This window comes from Solanum lycopersicum, chromosome 5 (assembly GCF_036512215.1).
Source record: "Solanum lycopersicum chromosome 5, SLM_r2.1".
NCBI classification, from domain to species: Eukaryota; Viridiplantae; Streptophyta; class Magnoliopsida; order Solanales; family Solanaceae; genus Solanum; species Solanum lycopersicum.
Genome location: NC_090804.1, coordinates 60,152,882 through 60,172,870, shown reverse-complemented (window position 1 = coordinate 60,172,870; position 19,989 = coordinate 60,152,882). Strand labels below are relative to the sequence as shown.

Below are 19,989 nucleotides of genomic sequence, written 5' to 3'. Positions count from 1 at the left end.
TTTTGGAAACTCTGTTTCTACTAAAACTGAAACTAACAAAATAGGAGGTAAACAATAGAGTCATTAACTCGAACTAAGTGATAGAAACCCCCCCTAGAAACTAACTTCCTTGTCTTAAAGGTATGAAATGAAACGACCCTTAGGCACTGCTGAACTGATTTTCCACTCTAAGACTATCTCATTTTAAAACTGAAACTTAACTACTCGAGTTCTACAATCAACTAAGGCATAACAGGCATGAAGCCAGTCCATACCAAGAATAACATCAAACTCTACCATGTCTAACTCAATTAAATTTGCCATGGTACTCTAGTGATTGATGAAAATGGTTCAATCACGATAGACTCTCTTTGTTAGAATGGACCCACCAACTGGTGCGGAAATACTGAATGATTCACTAAGTTGTTGAGGAATAATATCAAAATTCATAGGAACATATGGAATTACATAAGATAAACCCGCTCTTGGGTATAGAAAAACATAAACAGTGAAGTCAAAGACTTGAATATACCACTGACAGCATCTGGAGAATCCTCTTCCTCTTGGGAACCTTTTGTAGCATATAGACGGTTTGTTCCCCGCCGATACCATTTCCTTGCATGTTCTTTAGACACTCTCTAATGAAGTGACCCTCTTGTCCATACTTGAAGAAACCTTTCTGGTCCTGACGACACTTTCTTGGGTGGGTTCTACCACACCTAGCACATGCAGGAGCCTAGTTACCTTATTATGCCATACTACCATGAGACATGCAGGTCTAGCTCTGAAGTTCTGCGAATTCTGGCCAGTATACTCACTTTTATTTCTGGGTTCAAGTGCTCTAGCAGATGATGACACTACTACAAAAATAGGATTTAGTGACATTTATTTTGCAGCAATAACCTAATTGCCGCTAATGTATTCAGTCGAGGCAAAATATCAACGCTAATATATAATGACCAGCAATAAATATGTATTAAGTAGCAAATTAAAAAAGAAAAATAGTCAAAAATACCCCCAAATTTGATTTATTGTTTAAATTTACCCTCGTCGTTAAAATAAATTTAATTTTATCCCTCTCGTAACTAATTTCACCAAATTTACCCATTAGACGAATTGACCCAAATTAACCCGATTTCTTTATAAAAAACCCAATTTCTTATTATAACTCAATAAACCGACCCCATTTAAAATAACCCGACCCATTCTCCCAAATCTCCTATATTCCCATCTACCCATTCTCCCAAATATCTTTATTCTCTCCGTCAAAAGCTTGCCTAAAAACAAATTGATGAGTTGAAGCCTGGAACAGGAGTAACAGTCGGGAGGGGTTGCAGTGATGACTAATGAGGAAACACAGAGGGTGAGGGCAGTAAAGGGGGAAAAGAAGCAAGGGGCATGTAGAAGAACGACAAAGAGGAGGGGAGAACGGTGCAGCGGAAACATGAATCTTACGCCAACTGTGTTTATGCTTCAGCTGATATATTCATGCTATACAAATATTTTCCATTTAAATATCCAAGCTTATATTCTATCATAGTTCTCATACAACATTTATCTATTTGGGTGTTGAACAAAAATATGAGCTCTTTACAGTTAGCTTTATTGAAAACATACATATTTTGCTTTTGTCTTAAGAGAAAAGAACAATCCTATATGCTTTTGCCTTATGAAACTAGGTTGTCTTTTTTTCTAACTCATTAATTTGTTCTTAGGCTTACCTTATGATGGAGAGTACGAAGGAATTTTGTGAGAATGGGTAGATGAGAATATAGGAGATTTGGGAGAATGGGTCGGGTTCTTTTAAATGGGGTTGGCTTATTGGGTTAAAATAAGATTTTTTTTTTAAAAAAAATTCGGGTCAATTTGAGTCAATCAGTCAAATGGGGGTAAATTTAGTGAAATTAGTAATGAAGGTTAAAAATTAACTTCATTTCACAGTATTCCGGAATGTAGAATGTTCTTCTCCAAAATTTGGGCGATAAATGTTGCCTCTCCTGGTTCTGTCTCTATAGGTCTGTATCTGATTCTTTTTCTGTGTATTGTTGTTTCTCGATTGATCTCGTTTCAGATTTTAGCACTCTATATTTTGTATTATCATGTTTATTAGTGTCGGTTTGCAAAGCTGTGATGGTGATCTCTTGATTCTATTAATTTTATTGCAACTTATTAAATCTATTCTTCTGTTTTCCTTATTGTTTTTATGAAGCTCTTTGATTTTACTGTTGTATAAGGCGGCTGTTTTATATTTGTAATTCATGATGATTCAGAAATTCCATTGAGTATGAGAATCACTACAAGAGAACTATTGTTTTGTTTTGACTACATCTTTTCTAACATAAATTTTAACTTTAGCGATTATTTATAATCTCCTATCTTCAAACGCAGCCCTCTCTGTAGCTTCGATGTTCTGCTATCTATCAATAAGAACCCTCTCAATTAGCTCTCTCTGTTAACGACGCTAATGCTAGTTACCTGAAATCGTGATTATAAGTTGCTGAAAATTCAGCAATCTGAGTCGTATTTTTGAGGGAGGGGTGTGAATTATTCAATTTCTTTGTTTTGTTTGAATCATTTCCGCCTCTAATATAACTTAATGGTCAATGATCTACAGGTTATGACCGTAGGTAATGATATATTATTATTACCTTGGTATTTGACAATTCCAGTTGTATTTATGACAATAACTGAGTTTGTAGATGCTTTGATCATATTTGGTTATTTTCCCTCCATGTATGAGATTTAGGAGATTGAAATCTCAAATTCAATAACAAATGTGTCTGAAGAGTATGACCATTATAAAGCTTATTATTTTATTATATAACAGGGCAACACCTAAAACTAGATCAATTAGTTGTTGTCCAGTTACATTGACTAAAACTTGAGCAAGAGCTATAACGATGATTGGTTCTATTACTGATGTTCGATGTCGTTGTTCTCTGCAACTCTGTCTGGATTTTCAACTTGCAATTTCTATTGACATTTGTTGGAATGATTGTGAGTTCATTCTCTTTGACAGATGGCTGGACAAATTTCTTAATTAAAAAGGATACTAAGTGAGTTGTAATTTTATTTCTTGAGATGGTAACAGATTTTTATTGATCGACTATTTAATGGTTATCCAATCTTTTTACTCTTACTCTTATTTATTGGTTATCCAATATTTTTCCTCAGCAAAACAGTCCAGTCATCTATATAGTCACCTATAGCAAATCTATTTTCAGCAATTAGTTGCGGCCTAGTTATATTTACTAAAGCTCGAGCTAGAGTTGTAATGATTGGTGGTTTCAACGCTACTGGTTCACGCCTCTGTTCTCTCCAAACTTGTTTGATCTTGCAATTCCTTTGGATAGGTTACTGGAAAGATTTCTTTGGACAAGTTATTCATCTTGCAATTTCTTTTCATCTCGTGCTACAATTCCTTCTCACCTTCTCAGATTATTAATATCAATGTGAAACATACAACTTCAGAGCTCTAGTCATTGGTTTGACTATCAAGGGTCATATGTTTTTATACTACATGAGTTATTGAGAATTTCGACAATAAAGTAGGATCGACATACACTTAGAAATCACTACATATCAGTTTCATATGGACCTGCACATACTTAATAGTCTGCATATTAGGAATCTATCCATCTGGATAAGCCAAAGACCTCATAGATCTGTTGAATTTTTTCTAACTTTATCATGACTTAAATGCTTGATATTAAGCCACTAAAAAGATTGTATTACTCAAGTCGCTAACCTGAGTTCCTAAGCATCATGTCTCGATGTTTCAGATAGAACAATACAGAGATATAACGCCAACAGGAGTATTATGTTACTTGAGTTTATGATTTCTGAGCATCGTTCAGGTGCTTAATCACATATTTTTTCTTGCATTTAATGATTTTCGGATCTTTCTTCATTCTACATAACTTAGAAACAAGAATGACTCGTTTTCTTACATTACTAAAAGATATTAAGAAATTTCCAAGTGCTTCTTAATTTTGGCTTTTACAAGGTGTGTGGTTGTATAATCTACTGATTTTGTTGGAGAATATACATGAAATACAATTTAGTTAATTTAATTGTAAATCATATAGTCGAGGAGCTCTTACTATTGACTGTTTAATGCGCGAACAGTAGCTCTTCTACTTTCAGCAATTCTTACCTAACTTGTTTATATATTTCAGCTTCTCAACACCAACAATGGCCAAGAACAAGTACCACAGTCATCAAGAATACCTAATAGTGCTGAAATTACTTCAAGTCACGGTACTACTCATCTTTATCCTGTAACTCTACTTTTTGATTTTTCTTGCTTCATAATGTTTTGTGGGTCGATAAATCAAATTTCTTATTTTGCACTTCTTACTTCCTTGATTTGGTGAATTCTTTTACTTTGTGTTAATGAATTGTGATGAGCTACAAAATTTCAAGATAAAAAAAAACTATTAGGAGAGTATAGTTCACACTGATAGATATTCCATAAATCTTAAAGTCTGAACAATTATATGGATCAGCTAATACTTGAGCAATTAGTTCTTCCCCTAATACATCGAGTAAAGCTTGAGAAAGAGCTGTAACGAACACTGGTTTGAGCACTACTATTCCATTGCCTATGTTCTGTGCAAATCTGTCTTGAAATCGAACTTTCAATTCCCATGGATAGGTTGATAGTCGGGTTGCTACTTCATTTTCTTTGAAACATACAGTCGAGGAATTCAAATTATTTATTGTTTAATGCACGAGCTTTAGAACCTCTACTTTCAACAATTATTTGCTACCTTAGAATTCCGAAGTGAAATTTGTAGTTGAAGAACGTTAGAAAATTACCTGTAGCAGCTATACTTTTAGCAATTAATTGTCTCCCAACTACATACGAAATCAAGCTTAAAGTGACTCCATTTTCATGTTCTACTTGGTAACTTTCTATAAGTTAATAGGGAAAACAAAGATTATAAGTTTTTCTCTATAGCTCCATAGAACAATTTGTAGCCCCATTTCCATAGAAGATAAAAATAGAGCTTAAGGACTTCAAGCACATGAGCTACGTGGGAAGTTCTTATTATATTGCTGTTAAGTTTCTCAATATGGTCATAGTTAGGACGACAACTAACATAGAGCCAAAGGAAACAAATCACAGCTTAAGGAAATAGCTAAAATTCTATCAATGGGCTTGTGTTTTGCTATTGTGTCGATTGTGTCTCTATATGGATGTGTTCTCTTCTTCTATCCCTCCTTATATCTTTCTTCTAGGTGTGTAATTATATAATCTGGTTTCTCTTCTTTTCCTTTTTATCCCATCTGCTATGATTACTACCTTAGTAGTTAGTACATAGGCTTCTAATGTGTTATTATATTATCAATCATAATAAGCCTATAGGGTGGTTAATGAAATACTCACACTTCATTACTATCTTAAGAAAACAACCTAATCAACGTGCTTGAAGCACCACAAGTCTTTCTGGTATTATCTATTCGAAGCAGATAACAAATAACATCTTGTTTTACCAGGTTTAACTACTGCAAGATCTCCATTGGCAAAACTAACATAAAGTATTTAGAAATGGATTTAACATTGGTCCTAACTTTTAGTTGAAAGGTCAATCTTTTTGTAGTTTTATCAGTTTTAACTTCACCAAAAAAGGTAAGAATTATGCAGCTCCTCTTGGTTAGGATAAAAGGTTGTTAGTTTATCTTCATATTAATGAGTGGGAAACTGAACATGTTCTTTAGAAATGCCAATAAATTTTTAGACTTAAGTATAATGTCCTTAGTATAGCCCAAGGGCTGCTATTTGACTATGTGCCTTCCCAGTAGTAGTCATCATGTATATAAGTGTTGGATATATGTCACGATTAAAGCTACCCTGCCAAAATTTAATTAATAATTAACAATTATAACTACTAAACCTTGATGTCTTCTCGATCAAGAGATGTAGAGATGTCTTGCAAATGAACATGCAATTCCTTTTGATATGTTCCTGTACAGATTGAGAATCCATTCTCTTTGACAGATGTCTGGACAGATTTGAGAGTTTAAAAGGACCCTTTGTTAGTTTGCCAATCCCCTTTGGTGAGATTGTAAAAGATTTTTGTTGACTACTTATTACATGAGATGAGGATTCTTCTTAATTCGCGATACAATCCTTTTCCTGGTCTAAATAGTCTACTATCATTTAATAGAGAAACATGGATTATTAGTGAGCTCATTTTCACCACTAATTCTTGAATATTCTACATTTGATTACTAGGGGATAATAAGATGGTCATTTTATTTTTTGTAGCCAATGACAACTCGAAGATACTAGTTTAAAGCATTTTTTGCTCTAATGTTTTATGGTATTTCACCCTATGCCATGTGGAGTTTTGTAACATTCCGGAAAATCATGTCTAATGAAGAGTCCAGTATGCCCTTAGGATAACCTATTAGGGGTACATAGACACACCAATGCCCAATATTGAGAATAGTGGGCATTAGTATAAAAAATTGGCTAAGGGATATTAGCCAATTTTGCTTATACATATTAGAAATATACTTTTTGGGTTATCACACCCCAATACAAGATTGATGTTCAATAAATGTGCCTGCAATGAAGACTGTAAGCTAAAAGAAAAATCCGTTTAGAATAGTTACACACAAAGTAGTAGGCATTCAAGTGTCAAGCCTAGTACCATAGCACATGATCATTTAAAATGATCATGTAAATTAAACAGTACCCAAGGACATACTAAGGGTCCTTGGGACAATAAGTAAACATTTCCAAATGAACCATAAATAATAGTTAGTTAGGGAAGTACAACCAACCAATGTGCAAACACATGTGCAAGACATATGAAGAAGTGGTTGAGGGGACCACCCTAACCGAATTCGGTTAGGGATGTTAGGGGGGAAAACGTGCACAAGGGACCCCTCCATGTGGGGCCTAACTTCCTAACTAATTATGGACTCTAACCTACTGACCTAAATAGCTAACTAACCTTGGACCAAACGAAATAAACTAATTAGTGCACTCGACAACCTTGGACCAAAATCGGGTTGACACTAGCCTAGTACTAGTTAAAGATACAACCTAGTACATAACTAAGGTTGGTCCAAAAGATTAGTTATGGTCCTAAAAATTTAGGGGTACTTTAGTATTTCGTATTGGTTAATTAATTAATTTAGAAATTAATTAATTAATATAAAGGGCTAAAATCGAAACTAAAAAGGAAAATTTCAGATTCCGATTAAGACAAGAAAGGGACAACCTATTATCTAACCTAAGATTGTCCAAAGAGTTAGTTAAGGTCTTAAAAACTTAGTGATACTTTAGTAATTTGCTTAGGCTACTTAATTGATTAATTTAACAACTTAATAAATTAATTTAAAGGGGCAAAACCGAAATCACAAAACAATTTCCAAATTTCGGTTAAAACAAGAAAAAGACAACCTAGTATTTATCCTAGGATGGTTCAAAGGATTGGTTATGGTCCTAATGACTTAAGGGTACTTTCGTAATTACCTTAGGTCACCTAATTAAGTAAATTAACAAGTTAATTAATTAGTTTAAATGATCAAAACAAAATTCTTACACTAACCTAGTACAACTCACGAAACATCCTAGTACTTAACCTAGGATGGTCCAAAAGGGTTAATTTTGGTTCCAATGCCTTGAGGGTACTTTAGTACTTACCCTAGGTACCTAAATTAATTAAATTAAGGATTTAATTGATTAATATAAAGTCAAAATGTTGACCAAACGCATAGTCAACACCAATTTCTAGATTTGACTAAGTGTTATGTTCTCCAATGTTTAGTCAACTTAGGAGGGACGTTTTGGTAATTGGTTAATTTGTTTATTAAATTAACTTATTAAACCTAAGTTGAATAATTCAAGATCTGTTCTTTAACCTTAAAATCACGTTCAAACACATAGAAAAAAAAAGGACGCAAAATAGTAAGCAAGCGATGGAAAGAAAAACATAAAATTCCATTGATTCTCCTAGGAGATTTCAAGGTTTCTCCAAGTTTTTGTTCAAGATGGTCTTCGTAGATTAAGTTCTACTTAAGATATGGGTTTATCTCTTGGAATTCTTTCTCCAAGAGTATTTTCCTTCGAACGATTCATAAGATTTTGAAAACTAGGGTTGTTCCCGTTGAACTTCCCTTCCATAGTATCCTTTTCGATTTCAATGTTGAATAGGTGAGAGATCATGTTGTTGGTATGTGGTGTTGACTGTTCTTAACATGTATTGTTCTTGAATGATGAATATCAAATGAATTTATGAACTTGTAATTGCGTAAAGTTATCTTATCATGATAATTAAGGATCGATAATATGTTAAGTTAAGTCCATGATGTATTAATATGTGTTTTTGGCTGAATGTTGACTTGATGTCATGAAGATGTTAAAGCCATCAAATGTTAATATAATGCTGTCCAATATGTTCTTATGAGAGTTATGTGAACCTCCGCCCTTCCCGAAGGAAGGCATCACCGCTCATATAAAGTCCCATTTATATTCAACTCATACATCATGGAAGCTGACTTCTAGTATAAGTACATCATTGCTCATTAAATGATTTCTCATCTCATTATTAGTATTAAGTGTGAATTGTCCTTACACTTACATATATAGTATGATTGAGGATTGGCTCTTCATATTCAACACTCTCTTAGGTGTGTACTTTTAGTGACCTTTACTTAGGCTTTGTTGAGACTTGTCTCACGATTCATCTTAGCCTCTTATCATGTTGTCACCATTTTCATTGGCATAATATATTAACATAATTACTCACCTCATTACGTGAATGTTCATTTCTTCTTTATCTTTTAGTGTTGACTCAAGCATTATGGAGGCTTGCTTCTAGATTGAGATTTACTTCCTCTATTGACGACTGGTCATCCTTACTTTACATTGATGAAATGTGAATTTTCCTTACATATCATCCTTTGGCGTTATTGAGACTGACTCATACATTCTAACACCTTCATACGTGAGTATTCTTTTAACATAGTAGCTTAGGTGTAAGTGAGAGTTGTCTCACTTCCTTTAACACCCCATTCTGGTCAATTACTTACTTTAGACCCCTTTAATTATGTTACAACTCACGTTACTTACTTTAGTGTAGTAGATTCATATAATCGTTTATGGACGATGAGCACTTCATTAAATGAGTTTCATGAGTTCATAGTTCATTTTTGTGGAGCATGTTGGGAGTTGTCCCAATGAATGTCATGCCCTTGGTTATGGATTCATTGATATTACTTTAGAAGTGCTTAATATATATTTCATACTCTTACTACACAAGAATTGACATATGATTAGTATTGGCTCAAGATTTGAGATGTTAGACTAGCAAATTCATTCTTTTTGGCATAAGACAATTTTTACGTATGTTCTTATTTAAATTGCCATATGTATGAATCCTTAGTCAATCTTTCAATCATTTACATAAGTTCCTAGCCATTAGCATATATTCATTTTGACCAAATAGAGTCAGCCAACTTTATTGGAGCCAGATAACCAATTCATTAAAGATATGATTTCATAGATATCTTTGAGTCAATTCTTACTTTATGGATTTTAGTGTAACGTTTTAAGAACATATTGGAAAGCATTATATTAAAATTTGATGGCTTTAACATCTTTATAACATCACAACAACCACAAGTCGACATTAAGCCAAGGACACATATTCACTTAACACATCACGGACTTAACTTAACATATTATTGATTCTTATTATCATGATAAGATTAACATTAAGCAATTACAAGTTCATATATTCATTCGATACTCATCATTCAAGAACAATATCTGTTAAGAACAACCAACAACACATACCAACAACATGATCTCTAACCTATTCAACATTGAAATCGAAAAGGATCCTAGGGAAGGAAAGTTCGACGAGATCGACGGGAACAACCCTAGTTTTCAAGATCTTGTGAATCGTTCGAAGGAAAATACTCTTGCAGAAAGAATTCCAGGAGAGAAAGCCATACCTCAAGTAGAACTTAATCTACGAAGACCACCTTGAATAAACCTTGAAGAGACCTTGTAATCGCCCTAGAGAAATTGATAATTTTTCTGCCTTTTTCTTGCGTTCGTTGCTTACTGTTTTTGCGTCCTTTTTGTCTATGAGTTTTAACGTCATTTTTAGGTTTAAGAACTGATCTTGAATCATTCAACTTGAGGTTTAATAAGTTAATTAAATAAATTAATTAACTAATTACTAAAAAAACCCTCCTAAGTTGACTAAACATAGGAGAATGTTGACTTAACCTAAAATCTGAAATTTCGGTGTTGACTATGGTTTAGGTCAAAATTTTGACTTTATATTAATTAATTAAATCCTTAATTTAATTAATTCAGGGACCTAGGGTAAGTATTAACGTACTCCTAAGTCATTGGAACCATAATCAACCCTTTAGGACCATCCTAGGTTAAGTACTAGGATGTTTTTTGAATTATACTAGGTTAGTATAAGAATTTTGGTTTGACCCCTTTAATTTAATTAATTAAATGGATAATTTAATTTAATTAAGTAACCTAGGTTAATTATAAAAGTACCCTTAAGTCGTTATAACCATAACTAATCCTTTGGACCATCCTAGGTTAAATACTTGGTTGTCTTTTTCTTCTCAATCGAAATCTTGAATTTCAGTTAGCCTAGGGTACATACTAAATTATCCCTAAGTTGTTAGGACCTTAACTAACTCTTTGGACCATCCTAGGTTTGGTACTAGGTTGTCCCTTTCTTGTCTAAGCCAAAATGTGAAAATTTCCTTTGTTGTTTTGGTTTTAGCCCTTTTAAATTAATTAATTAATTTGCTAAATAAATTAATTAGGTCACCTAGGGGAATTACTAAAGTACCCCTTAGTTGATAGGACAATAACTAAGCTTTTGGACCATCCTAGGTTAGGTACTAGGTTGTCTCTTTAATTAATACTAGGTTAGTGTCAACCCGTTTTGGTCCTAGGTTGTCAGGTGCACTAGTGGGTCCATTTCGGTTATTCCTAGGTTAGTTAGCTATTTGGGGCAGCATGTTAGAGTCTAAAATTTGTTAGGAAGTTAGGACCCACATGGAGTGGTCCCTTATGCACGCTTTTTCCCCCTTAACTACCTTATCAAAATTCGGTTATGATTGTCCCCTCCTTTAGTGCTTCTTCACATGTCTTGCATATGTGCTTGCACATGGATTGGTTGTACTTTCCTAACTAACTATTATTTATGGTTTTTTGGAACGTTTACTTATTGTTCCAAGGATCCTCACTATGTCCTTGGGCACTGCTTACTCTATATGATAATTTTAAATGGTTATGTATTATGGTATTAGGTTTGACACTTTGATGCCTAGTACCTAATATATATGTTGGAGATAATTATCACAATTCATTTTATTTTAGGGTCTTCTTTGCAGGTACATTTCTAAACAAGCTTGGACTATATTTTTTTTATTTGGGTATATATAGAAATTGGCTAACACCCTTTAGCCATTTTTCTATAATATACCTGATATTTCTCAATATTGGGCATTGAAATGCCTATTTACCCCCAATACGTATTCTAACAGACTTACTGGCTCTTCAATAGATATATGATTTTCCGGAATGTTACACTAAATGCTCGAAAACGCTAATCAGTGATATAATATCTGAAAAGGCTAAAATTTACCAGACAAATCAAACATATCCTATTATCATCTTCTTGACAAAACAACACTTTTTTTTTTTTTGCTTCAATAACATGTAGGCAAGTTCTACATTAAGATGCAACTCATTAAATAAACAAACTCACTACACATGACACAAGTATCAATCAAGATGAATCAATTCAACTTCTAAGAGCGAGAGGATCATATTAAACTACATAATAAAATAAGCTATATACAAAGTCACAACACATAACCATGAGCTTAGGTGTCGAAGAGTAAGAATTTCTTTTTTAATCAAGCATTCACAAGAATGTTATGTCCCCAAAGCATCAAACAAAAAAAAGACACTTTGTTAGACCTAAATGGCTAGTACCACGACACTTAAAATGTCTTTTCTTTTTTCTTAGAAAAAACAAAAAAAAAATTATTCCTAAAAAAATGAAAGACACTCTGTTCAAAGGAACTATCCTTAGGAAAATAACCGAAAACAAAATTCAAGGAACCCATCCTAAAAGAACAAAACTCAATAAACGGGAAAATGCACAAGTACATCATCAACCTATGCCCGAAAAATCAGAGACACACTTATACTATACTAAGGTCCTATTACCCCTGAACTTATTTTATAAGTAATTTTCTACCCTTTTTAGGCCTAAGTGACACTAGTTTGAAAGAAAAAGTCAACCAGTGTTGGGTCCACAAGATAGTGCCACGTAAGTCGAAAAGGGGTAGAATATTATTAATAAAATAAGTTCAGGAGGGTAATAGGACCTTTGTATAATATAAGTGTGTCTCTGAGATTTTGGGTATAGGTTGAGGGGGGTACATGTGCATTATCCCCTCAATAAAACAATAAAACTAGAAATTTATTCCTCCACCCCACACTTAAGAGAATGTTATGTCTCCAAAGCATCAAACAAATTTGAAACAAGGGTTAGAAAAAATCCCTGAGGCCTTTAGGCCTAGCTAGTAGCATGTTCTCTTTATTTTCATCAATGGTCGTACACATCCCACACTTGAGCTCAAACATGCCCCTTAGATCCAAATTTCGGATACTCCAAATTCTCCGAACCTGTAAACAACACACAAAAAATGACACTAAAAAAAGAAGTTACAGTATAAATTGGGTTGCCTCCCAATAAGTACCTAATTTAATGTCGCGGCACGACACAAATAAATTCACCACTTTTCTTTTAAGTTTGAACTAATGAATTTTACCCTTAACATTGCATCAACTTTTCTACTCCTCTCAAGGAGCGGTGGTATAAAGATAAAAGAACCAAGTAATATATGTCGCATCTTATACTTCTTGGCCCTTAGGCGAGGAATGACCTTTTGTCTATATGGACTAAAAACCTTTAGAATGTAGGGGCCTTGTTCCTCATCGACACAATCATCCATTAGTTTAGATATTACATAAAAATGTTTTGAATGAGATTCCAGTTGCCTCAACTCTAAAGCAACATTATTTACAACATTCTCAGTTTTGCACTCTTTATCAACATCGATATTAAGGAATAATGTGTAGTTGAATGGTTGAAATTCCTCTATTTTTCTCCATTAGTTAGTCATCATCCACATTAGTTGGCAATTGGGATTCAGACGCCACAATCTTTTTGTTTAGTTGAGCCTCTAAGTCAAGAATATATGAGTCAAATTGATCTATTTCTCATGTGACCTCAACTTTTCCTTCAATATGTGTTGTCATGTATGTAAGACCATCACAGATAGACTCTTGAAACTTTAGAAGTTGAGTTTGTTCGTGAAGCCAATATTGACTGTAAAATCTCACAAATCGAAATAGCTAGGAAAAAGCTTAGAAGTTGATAGTCAGTTTTGAAAAGAATTAAAATCTGGAAACTTTCTTAAATTAGGAAAAAGAGAGTTTTTTGGTCAACTTCAAATGATCATAAATCCTAGCTCAAGATGATTTTGGTGTAGTTCTGGATATGATTGGAAAGACCTTGGAACAATCTTTCCAAAGCTGCCAAGTTTACGAAATTTCGACTTCGGATGAGTATGTTATGCCTTTTGGAAGTTGGGATGTTGGATTAAGAAAATGTCCAATCCGGAAATTAAAAGGGTAATTTGGTTTTTTTTACCCAATTAATTAAATTAGATTTTGATAATATTATTAAGGGTCTAAACAGAACTTGTCAGTTTTTAACCTTTGGAGAAAGGTTAGGGTTTTGGAGAAAGAACGCAAGCGAAGAAGAAAGAAAAAAAGAGCCAAGATTGTTAAGTTCGTCAAGAATAACTTGTGGATTTCGCTAATGGTGATCCCTAAAGAATCATGTGAGTCTTCCATAACGTTGGGTTCGTTCACCCACGTGTGAAGCATGTTTAATTAAATGCGATTTCATCCCAAAAAATAGGATTTTTGAATGTTCTTGAATGTTGTTCTTCAATTGCTTCGTTCTTGAACATGAGTTGAGATTTAGGAGTTCTTTGATGATCTAGGTGTTGTTCTTGAATTCGTTAGGTTAGATCCATGTATATATGATATGGGTCAATTTTTTGGTCAATTTTTCGGTGTGGGGCAGACACTGGATTTCATTATGCTCACATGATCTATGTCGGTTAAAGTTAAAGTTCCCAAAGAAAGAATGAGGCCAACCTCAAAGTATGAAAGATAATGAAATGAATGATATCGAAGGTGTTTTTGCTAGACAATCAGGAGGTGAAATCAGATTCAAGTAATGACATTAGGTTATTCTTGGTCATTGCACTTCATGATCCCAATGAGATTCTTAAACTTCATCTTAGGTATAGCTGGTGTTTACATCAACCTACGAATGAATGAAATGAACAATGTGAAGTACGAATTAACGAATGAAGCAGACTCTGTGTTTGCTAAAGAAGGACCTCGGGTTGAGGTTCCATATGCTGGGTCCTCACTTGATATGTCTTATGCTACACCAACAATTCCAAAGTCTCGTGTATATGAAATGTATAATATATAAAACATGAAAGTAATGAAATCAATGGCATGATCAATAGAGAATTGCTTATGAAAGGTAATGAATATATATAGTGTAAAGAATGACTCACCATATGGTAGGGAAATCATTCCTTAGTCCTTGGATTACTTACATCGATTCATTGTGAGTATGGGACTACAATGAATCATTGCACCTGTAAGTAAAACATAGGACCAATAAAATTATTGAACTACACAATAACAAGAAGAAAAAGACTGAAAAAATGGTCTAAGTGTACAAAGAGGACCTCTCGGCCTAAGAGGATCAAAAATCTCAAATCTTCACCCCAGTTGTTCTAAAATTATGTTGATAATACTTATGTCTTTTAATCATGTTGAAAATGAGTTGTGTGATTGGAATGCATTTAAAATACATCATATTCATACCATATTTCACAACTAACGATTTTGGAAAGTCTAGTGACTAGGCTTTCCAGAAATATCATGTTGTTTAGGAAGAGCTTTCTTTGATCATCCATAGCCTTATGTGTATGTGTGCATTCACCCATACTTAGTACAAGTGGTGTACTAACCCCTACTATTTACTACTTTAAAGATGCAGGTTAAGGGACAGATTGACAATTCTTGCAACGGTTTGTACATCAGCATTTTTCCTGACCATTTGGTAAGTCATCTTGATTTCGAGGATGATACAGTTTTAGTCTAGCCTTAGTTTTAGAAAAATCTAGTGGATGTTGTCCCTAGCGTTTCGCTCATAATTTCATTTCGAAGCTTTTGTAATAAGGTCGTGTTTAGCAAACATATTTATGATGTATTCTTATTCTATTTCAAATTGATTCTGATGATAGATGGTTGTTATATTTATGTTGTGCTTAGTATATGATGAATTCATGAAATAACTATATGAAGTCTATGCATACTTCATAACTTTAAATGTTTTAAATTTTCCGCTAAAAGTAACCATATGAATGTGACAAATGCAAGAAGAGGCTTGTTTGCGACCCCTGGAGGTCAACGATGCCGGTTGCGATCCAGATTTCAGAATTCGATTCGTGACATGCAGCCTTTTGTTGGTAACAATATTTTTCCCTTGAATATTTTGTTGAATCCCTTTTTTTTGTGCAATATAGCATAGACTTATTCTAAATAACAATTCAAAGAAAAAGGGATGGTTGACTTAAAAAGGTAATCAATGATAAATACATAGTTCTTAAAATCCCTGTTTGAATGAATGTGATTAAAAAAAGAGAGAGATGAACAAAAAAAAAGTTACCTTGATGATGGTCCTGGTCCTTCCAAGGACATCGTGCACCTTAAAGCATGTAAAATACATGAGTTGAGAGTTACTATTATGAAGGAAAACTTAAAAAAATTGAAATATTCTTGAGATGATGGAAATTAATTGTGAAATAATTATTGAAGAAATGGTTGAAAATAAAGAGAAAATATAATAATTAGTGATGAAGTCAAAAAGTACAAAGTGTGTAAGGAAGTGTAAGTCACTATGATATAGTTTTCCTACTTGTCCCTAGCCTACAATACAACCCGTTAAAGTCCTAGTTGATTCTATTCAAGCATGCTTAATTAGTCATGATTTACAAAATGGGCAAGGCTATGGTTCTTTGTGCATACATGTGAATTTTATTTGTGAGTGTAAGAGTTGTTCTTGATATGAATTCCTTATTTAGTATTCAATCTTTTGAATTGAGTGTGTGTAATGATTCTTCTAGTGAGGGCACTTATTTCATGATGGATTTATGATTTTATTAGCTTTCTTTGATGAAACTAGGTGAGCAAGCTTAAATTTGATAAGTTCGAAGTCTTTTCTTGAGGTTAGGAGGTTAGAGATTGTTTTTTATTTGAATGTCTTGCATAACAATTGAAAAATGTACTTGTTGTTTTGAAATTGGTATATGGCCTAATTGTTTGCGTTAACAAAATTGATGACAAGCCTAGTATGATTTTTTTGTGATGAGTTTTAATGCTTACTCGAGGACGAGCAAAAGTTTCAGTGTGGGGTACTGGTGTGACGTCAAAAATGAATATATTTAATTATTATTTGCCTCAAATTTATTATTTATATCTGTCCTTTTTATGAATAAAATTTATGGATTGTGCTAAAAAGTTTATTTTATAAGTAGGAGTAAATTGATGTAATCTTGAAAACGTTTGGAGCAAAAATGAATTAAAGATGGAAGGTTGAAGAAGGAAATCAAGCAAAAAACTTAATAAATTAAATTGAATATAATAATATTTTATAAATATGAAGTGCAACAGCAAGTGAAATTCACTTTCAATACAAACATTGCTGCCACGACCAATGAAACCCTCGATTCATGCAAAAAATAAGAGAATCAAATTCCATTTGGTTTTGAATTCCTAATATGCTTTGGATTCAATTATTTTATTTAGGGTTTAATACATCTATAAATAGTTCATAGAAATAATTATTAGAAAAAACATCAATGTAGAGGAGGAGATCAATTAGGAGGTACTGTGGAAGAGAAAGTCGTCAACACTTTGAGGGTTCTTTTCTTCTTGTTTTCTTAGAGATTAGTAGCTAAATACCATATTTCTTGGCCTATAGCTACGAATCAAATGTTGAATATTTAAGGCTTTTTCAATTAATTCTTGGTTGTCAATATAAGTTACTTCTATATTCTTGTTTTAGTATTTTTTGACTGTCAATCTAGAGATAATTTATTGTTTAATCTTAAAATCAGGAGAGGAGAGGTTACATAGACCAGAAAATATAGAGAGCCCAATCGACCCATTTGATTGAGGTGATTTTTGCATAGGAGTGATGACCGGACGAACAACTTGCTTGGTTATGAAATAGGATGAAAAATAAATGCTCACCGGTTAGTCTATATATCTCCGCTTAACGATGTAGTTAGATGGATAATGAGTGTAGGTGACAAAGAGGTGTGCAGCCCGAGTTATACAATTAATTTTATAAACCAGTAACTTGAAAACTAAAAGTTGTTCTAAGCCAATAATATGATACATGAGATTCAATACATGCTGCAACCCTTAATTTTCCAAATCAAGTTATTTTATTATTTTATTTCTGTATTCCTTTCTTTTGGCACTCTTAAAAATAATTAGACTAATATAATTTAGTAAAAATAGTTAATTGACAAGTCCTTTGGGTTCGATGATCTAATTCTTTTAAGAGCCACTATATTACTTTTGCGACCGGGTACACTTGTGTGTGCAATTGAGAGCAACAATATTTACATGTTATTTAGCTAGTTTTAGGAAGATTCTTAGAATGTATTCATGTTTAGTTGATATAAATCATGTCTTAGCCTTCTTTTTCGGTAATTTCAGGGTAATTAATCATAACTACAATTTCTGCATTGTAGTATTATGTCATTTCTAACTATATGTCTAGTTGTATTGATTTTGGTGACTTATGATTTCCCTTAGCCTAGATGTGGGGTAGTGATTGCCATTAAATTTCTACTTATGAGCCATTGTACCATAGAATCCTTCAATATTACTTCAGAAGGTTCTAGGTTCTTGTAGACTAATAATGCTGACTTGGGTTTAATAGTATGAATGTTTAGCTCGATGTCAAATATGATCTTACTGAAATTTAAACCATAACTTCCCTATTTTATGTGCCGATGTGTTTTTGATTGTTATTCTAGACCTCCTTGGTTACATCAGATCGAAACATGGGTTTTGAGCTTTAGTGGGTCACTTGTGACTACAAAGGCGTTACCGATATATGGTTTATTTCTAGCCTAATGTTGACCTTGTGATATTGGAGTTCTTAAGAGTATTCCACATTTATTAGTTAGATTTAAATTTTGATGTCTTTGTTCCATTGGGGTATCTTCGACGTATCGTCGCTACGGTTTGAGTCCAGTGTGGAGCATTAAAATTCCAAATTATACATAGTCATAACTACGAATTTCTTTAGCTCTCCTAGGTGCCGTTCGGTTTACAGGGGTCCATTTGGGTTATTTAGCTTTCAATTTGTGCATGAGTGTACCTTCTGATCTTATACGGTCCAATTAGGTTATCGATAGCCGCTTTACGTTACCGCTTGTTCCTTCTAGATTATTGAGGTTTATAGTTAGACTTTCTGCTATAGTACCATATATATGACTCTCAACAACCATCTATTTCCTATCTTTTCTTTATATTTTTTTCCTTCCAAGATAGTAGACCTATGATGCCTACTAGGTACCCATTGTTTTGATACTCTTGCTACATTCTACTTCTATTTTTCTGATGCAGATTTGCGCGCCAGCTGATAACATTTATTTTGGTGTTGCAACGTGAACTTTGGATATGGAGGGTGAGCTGATGGCGTCTTAGTTCTACTCATCTCCATTTGCATATAGTTTTTGTCTAGTCTTTTGTATTCAAGATAAGTCCGTCTTATATAGGTTATTTTGTAGCTTGTACTCTTTTTAGTAGATTTGTACCTTCAACCACTTGTTCGATGAATGGATCTTGTACTATTGTATAGATACTTATTTCATTCATTTTTTCGCTGTCTATTTCACTATTTTGTTTTTACTTTTCGCTTTTTTGTGGCTTCTTCCGGTATGTGTGTTACTCGCCGTTTCCGGATATGATTTGTCTTACCTACATGTGAGTTGTGGTAGGTGCCATCATGACCTTGTTTTATTTTTACTTTTATAGTTAATGACTGATTTGAGTTTAGATCCCCCTTAAATATCTATTTGCTTATTAGTATTTGAGTTTTTTCATTGTTGTTCGTTTTGTGTAGAAATGAGAAATAAAAAGAATAAAGTATATTGAACGGAAAAACAAAAAAAAATAAGTAAGAAATATTGGAAACTATTTTTTCCCCGATTAAATAGTAATCGGAGAAGGGACTAAAATACCCCTCAAGTATTTAAATTGATACAAAATTATTCTACAATCACCTTTCGGTCCTAAAATATCCTTGCGTCTACCTTTTGGCCAAAAAATGCCATGGATTAGCTCATATTTGGCGTTATTTTTAATAGCTCCCTTAAAGTATAATTATTAATATTTTCCAACTATGTTGCATAATGTGATTGTTCCAAATTTAAAACATTCTCATATATATAATAAAATCGTATACAAAAAATATGGTTTTATAAAATCACATATGATTCATATTTTGACCCGATACAGTTTAAAATAATGTTGAAAAAATTGATTTCATTATATCTTTCTATTGGTCTATTTTAAATCAATCCCAGAATATTATAACGCATCTCACAAATGTGGATCTAACAAAAATTCATACTCACCCCAACTGATTGTCCATATTATACGTTTAATCATTTTTATTAATATAAACTCTTCTATCAATTATCTAAACCTCTTGTTCATTTTCTCTTTTTCCTTCTTTGAATCTCTTATTTTATAAGAATATCCAAGACTCAAACTTGAAATAAACTCACATATCTATATTCATTTAATTT

At 33.2% G+C, this 19,989-nt stretch overlaps 1 long non-coding RNA gene across 23 annotated transcripts; it reads left to right on the top strand.

Moving 5' to 3' along the window:
• The first annotated feature begins 1,640 nt into the window (after nt 1-1,640).
• LOC101248392 (uncharacterized) lies at nt 1,641-19,053 on the top strand. Of its 23 annotated transcripts, XR_011221388.1 has the most exons (7): nt 1,858-1,994; nt 2,999-3,035; nt 3,762-3,836; nt 4,158-4,239; nt 15,147-15,215; nt 15,539-15,624; nt 18,803-19,053. It is a non-coding gene; the product is annotated as an uncharacterized lncRNA (long non-coding RNA). The 23 variants fall into 23 exon arrangements; XR_003246972.2 differs by lacking the exon at nt 3,762-3,836 and having other exon boundaries at nt 1,803-1,994; nt 15,153-15,215; XR_002027747.3 differs by lacking the exon at nt 3,762-3,836 and having other exon boundaries at nt 1,803-1,994; nt 15,536-15,624.
• The last annotated feature ends 936 nt before the right edge of the window (nt 19,054-19,989 follow it).